Raw genomic sequence first — 6,273 nt, forward strand, 5'->3', positions numbered from 1 at the left:
TCCTACAGACAATGCATGCGTGTGTGTTCCGGTGTGTGTGTGTTGTGGATAATAGCCAATGCCAATTAAAGACCTCTGAGCAGGTCCTGCATTATTAATTAAGACTTAGGGTTGCACCGAAAATTCGGCCACTGAAAGTTTTCGGCCGAAAATGGCCAAAAATGGCCTTTCGGCTTTCGGCCGAAAGAGTTTTTTCACCGAAAATATATCACCGAAACAGAAGCAACCTAACGCGTGTTGTTGTGATGACGTCATCAAAACGCGGATTCATTACATGCACGCTGTGAGCTCTTCAGTCCTGCGTGATACTCCTCTTGGGACTCGGGAGCAATGCATCTCCTCGGGAGTCGCGCTGTTTCTACAGTATGTAAACTCTGCGCGCAACAAGTCCAATAAATGCGTCTTTAACATACTTTATCCTTATTTACTATATATATCACTGAGTGATCTAATATGCATATTATTCAGAGCGAGAGGGGGAGGGATTGTTTCTCTCACATTGACGCTGTCTGTCCTGTGTGATACTCCTCTTGGGACTCGGGAGCAATGCATCTCCTCGGGAGTCGCGCTGTTTCTACAGTATGTAAACTCCGCGCGCAACAAGTCCAATAAATGCGTCTTTAACATACTTTATCCTTATTTACTATATATATCACTGAGTGATCTAATATGCATATTATTCAGAGCGAGAGGGGGAGGGATTGTTTCTCTCACATTGACGCTGTCTACTGTGCCAAAGTCATCTGGGGACTAGAAAGGTGTGCTCAGTAGAGCACAGATGTCCGCCTCTCTCTCTCTCTCTTTCTCTCTCTCTCTTTCTCTCTCTCTCTGATTGATTGATTGATTGAAAACTTTATTAACAGATTGCAGAATGGGTACAATACAGTACAGCTCAATACACACAATTGTTAAGGGGATGCAGACCAGAGAAAGACTTTCGTCTTGTTTACATCAGGGTCCCCCATTTTCAATTCATCAGGACATATATGACATACATGACATACAGATAGACAGTACTGCTACATCTATACATTTATGACATACCAGATTTGCAAATACAGTACTGTTTGTGATACAAAAAGACCCATAATAGTGATTATTTATTATTTAAGTTAAGTTTAGCCATAATCATATATTTTTCCATAATCAGGTAGCTGAACAACATTGGTAAAAAAAAATCTATTCTATGAATCATTTTCGGCCTTTCGGCTTTCGGTTTTCGGCCAACTGTTTCCTATTTTCGGTATCGGTTTCGGCCAAGAATTTCCCATTCGGTGCATCCCTAGTTTGACTAGTGGATGAACAAAATATATCACCATATCTGTCTTATGTTTGACTAGTGGATGAACAAAATCTCATATCACCATATCTTACTTGGGTTTGACTAGTGGATGAACAAAATACATCACATATCTTTCTTAGGTTTGACTAGTGGATGAACAAAATACAGCACATATGTCTTAGGTTTGACTAGTGGATGCAGGACTTCAGGGTTTCTGGAGACACCTACCATTGGAGTCAAGCAGAGTTGACGCATCCACTCCAATGATAGAAGTGGGCACATATTGGCAATTTTGGCTACAGAGCTACATCGGAGTTCACTTGTTTGGTCCACACCAGAGTTCGAATGAGCTTTCACACCACCCAAAACCAACCGGACTATCCGAGGAAAACGGACCAAAGAGCTCAGGTGTGAAAGCGACCTTAGACTGTAGGAGTTCAGGAATCTACTCTTTTTGGGTAGACTTTTTGCTAGTTTTGACATTATTATGGTATTGAGTTTTCCAATACCAGTTACAATGTGATATGACATCTATTTGATATCAGTATCAAAATTATTTCCAAATGAACCGTTATGAATATCTGGTTGATTTGAAATAAGTGGTTTGCTGGCAAACCAGTTATCTGTCCACACCCCCTCCCCCCCCCTTATTACAATCCAAACAAAGAGTATACTCTTCAATACATTCGTTGAGCATAAGTGAATATGTTATGAACAAATTAAAAGTTTGACCTAGTGAACGATTGTCTTCCAGGGATGTATTGATACGGGTATCGGGGCCATGCCAGGCTAAAACAGAGTAGCAGGATTGGGGAGGGGGGGGGGGGGGGGGATTTTCCCAATGCTAAAATCTGACACCAAGAGAGTGTGATTTGATTAAACTCCAAGCAGCATAATACCCTGTTTGGCCCATCTTGTATCCCAGCATGTGGGGAAACTTGGCATGGCCAAACACTGAGTCTGACTTGTGAGTTAAAGGGATAGTTTGGATTTTTGGACTCTTAAGTGGTATGAAATACTTGCTAGTAGTATAGTTGATGCGATGCCATTAGCTTAACTCACAGAGTACCGTGGTCTGAGTTCTGGCCTCGTTCTGAGTGAACCGGGAAGCTTCAGACAGGCAGCAAACAAGGTCATGAGACAAAAAAGTGTTATTCCACCACACAATTACCTGCAGGCAAAAGTAATTGTAATCATCCACAGCAGAAAACATTTCCAGAAAACATGCTTCAGAGTGACATGATGTGTTGGAACTAGTCTCAGTGTGAGGTAGTCACTAAATGCTTCAGAGTGACATGATGTGTTGAACTAGTCTCAGTGTGAGGTAGTCACTAAATGCTTCAGAGTGACATGATGTGTTGAACTAGTCTCAGTGTGAGGTAGTCACTAAATGCTTCAGAGTGACATGATGTGTTGAACTAATCTCAGTGTGAGGTAGTCACTAAATGCTTCAGAGTGACATGATGTGTTGAACTAGTCTCAGTGTGAGGTAGTCACTAAATGCTGGGTCTTGAAGCATAGAAAATGAGGCATGCTGTTTTTTGCTGTGGGTGATTAAAACTTCTGTCGGGTCAGAACTCCGACCACGAGACTCGGTGTGTAAACTGAGGGCACTGCATCAACTATAGTACTATAGTATTTCATACTACTTGATGTCCACAACTCTGAACTATCCCTTTAAGGTGACTCATCATCAAGTAAAACCTAATTTTCATTTCAACCTTTATTTAAAAATCTTAAGCTTCTGAAGTTTCCCTCATTTACAGAAACGACAATTGTGCAAATGTAAACGGTACATAATAAAAGCAATATTCACAGAAAATGAAACACAAAAGAGAAATAATAATATAAAAAAAATAATGTTCTAAAATCATTTAAAAAATCTTAATAAATACCAGTGTTTTTTGCAAGAGAAGGGCAACCCACCCTATCATACAGAACACAATGGTGAGTATCGTATCTGTCACCATTAACACTTTGAGTGCCAACGGCGAGATTAGTCGTCCTAACTTGCCATGCGTTGGGTGCCAATGACGAGTTTTCTCGTTATTTGATTGTTATTTCTTTTATTAGCGATATCCATAAATGTTTCATCCATCCAGCCTGACGTTATCATTGTGAATGGGTCTGAGCTCGAAAAGGGCAAATACCGCCGCCTATCGTCTCCCGGATGGTAATGCGCATCATTGGATTGGATTAGGTGGCCATGTGCATCAGAAAAAAAGTCCGGTCCAGGGTTTTCCTATCTCTGGCATGCAGTATCGTGTTACCAGATTGACTGAGGACCCTCAGAGCAACGTCGATTATGTGTTTCGGACTATAACGTTGGATCAATACAACGCGATCAATATTTGGAATGGCGATCAGTAATTGGATTAATCTTTTTGCAGAACATCTGATGTGAGGTAAGGACTCTATTTTACCAGTATTGGGTTAATCAGATGTTTTTTTCATAGTGATCACAACGTGTCTGTGTGTGTGTGTGCGTGTATGACGTTAGCGCTGACCAGGTCATGGATAATAGATTTTTCAGCCCGCTTCTCTAGCGTCCATAAGTACACATATACTATCGATAATCTAGCGTTTATTTGAAAACTATTCATAAATCAGCCGAAAAATGACAAGGTGTTTTGTGTATTCCACTAAAGAGCTATTATTGCGGAATTTCTCTGAAATTACTAGAGCTCTCCGAAACTATACTCGTATTCAAAACGGTACCAATGAAAAAACAATCCGTTTCGTACATGTTGACTGCAAGCAAGTAATTGATAAGCGAAGGGTGTTTTAGACCCATAGCCATAATTTAAGATATAGTTTAAGCCTTCGCAAATATCCCCAACCTCCCATTGACTAAAGCGCTGGCACTCAAGGGGTTATCTGGGCAAAGGGGCGTGGCACCCAATGTGTTAATAAACCTAAGAGCTGACTGATATGCAGAATCCAGAGGTTTAAGAGCTGATGCTGCAGCATGCCTATAAATTACATCACCATATTCCAAAACTGATAAGAACAACAATTATTTTCCTACTAATTAGAAGAAAATCTGTTTCTGTACAGGACACCAAATTTCTTGTACAGGAAACCAATTTTCTGTCGCAGTTTAGAGGCAAGATTATCCACATGGAACTTAAATGTAAATTTCCCGTAGAGCCACAGGCCAAGATATTTATACTCAGTGACTCTCTATACAAGAGCCACTGACAGTAGATACCTGCACAGATACCTTACTAGCATTAACTCATTGACTGCTGTTTTCGGGCCCTGTCTAAGCACTGCCACGCTTTAAAAGATAGGAGTCCATCACCTTGTTTGTAGAGCTATAACTATATTCTATATTATAGCTATGGATACATTACTATGGTCATTTGACAGTGACTTTCTTCCGGTCAATAATTTTTCCATGCATACATTCGTGCATTATACCGTGGTGCATATAAGTATGTTTTTAGATCGGTCTGGGGTAGGGCTGGGCGATATAACGATAACGATAAATATCGCGATATATTTTAATAATCGATATCGAATATCGAAATAAAGAAAAATCGTTTTTTTTGTATACTTATAACAATTCGATAATTATGATTTTTTTTTCCATATCGCCCAGCCCTAGTCTGGGGTAATGCTGAGGAATAGCCTTATGCGTGTATTATACTATAACTGTTGCCGTTTCTTGCCTGGACCAGCTATTATTCTCAAATCAAATCTATATTCGTTTTTTGATTCTTTGATCGTCGCCAACGGCATATGTTGTGGAGTAACATTACACACACGTTCAGTTCGAGGTGAAGGCATGGTTGGATCAACGCAAGATTGATATCATATAGCCCTTACCTTGACTAGGATGTACCTAGTCAAAGAATATTCCAATTATCTGATCGTGATTCCAAGTATTGATGTCCATCGTGTCGCCAACATAATCCACCACACATCATGCATCTGGAGCATTTGATTCTTCTCAATCCGACTGTTATAACCGCTAAAAAAAGCCGACCCGGAGACATTTCATCGACGCATAGGCCAAGATACAAGGTTTCATAGGGTGCTTGATACCGCCGTCTAGTTGGATGCGGCCGGGATTGCACTTTGGCGATCTCGGACTCATTCCCTATGGTAACGCCAAGGTCCCCAGATGAATAATTAATATAAATATCGGGGAAAAAAGGAAAAACAATCAAATAACTAATATATACATGGTTGGTGTTTAACGGTAGGGGTGCACCGATATATCGGTTGGGTATTGGTATCGGTCGATAAGCTCGAAATTTGCCGATGGCAGTAGCCGATAAATATCCGTCAATTTGTGTCTCGTCAATCTGTTCCACACCCGTTCAAACTTTGAAAAGTTTCAGTCAAGCGACCTGCACAACGCCGCCCCCACACACATATGCTAGTTCAAGTTTCTTTAATAGTTGTCATACAGAAGTACAGAATACTTTTATACAAAATGCTTCTTACTGTTACGCTCCAGAGACTGTGCAAGACAAGATAAGTATGAAATAAAATAACATAGTATAGCATGTAAATTAGAAGTAAAAAAATTAGGTCACAGTGTTCAGTATAGACATATGTACAATGTTCGATGCAGAATAGACGTAACTGAGTTACCATATAATATACAATACTATGCAGTGTACTAATATACAATACTATATAGTGCAAGGCAGAAATGGGATGAGGTGCAATTTAGGTACAATTTACAGTAGGTGTACGAGTTGTAGTGCAAATCCTTTATCAATAAATATAAAGTGTGTTTGTGTGATCTAAAGTGTGGAGAGTGGGTGCTGCAGTGTGTTGTTTGTTTAAGTGAGTGTGTGCGTGTGGGTGTGTGTGCTGTGTGCATTTGATGGTTGTTGCATAGTGTTTATTGTTCATTTAGCAGCCTGATGGCCTGGGGATAGAAGCTTCTTCTGAGTCTTTCTGTGCTCGCCTTAAGACTCCGGTATCGCTTGCCTGACCGCAGCAGTTCAAAGAGGCAGTTGTTCGGGTGGCTA

Source organism: Notolepis coatsorum, assembly GCF_963971535.1.
Source record: "Notolepis coatsorum genome assembly, chromosome: 9".
Classification (NCBI taxonomy): domain Eukaryota; kingdom Metazoa; phylum Chordata; class Actinopteri; order Aulopiformes; family Paralepididae; genus Notolepis; species Notolepis coatsorum.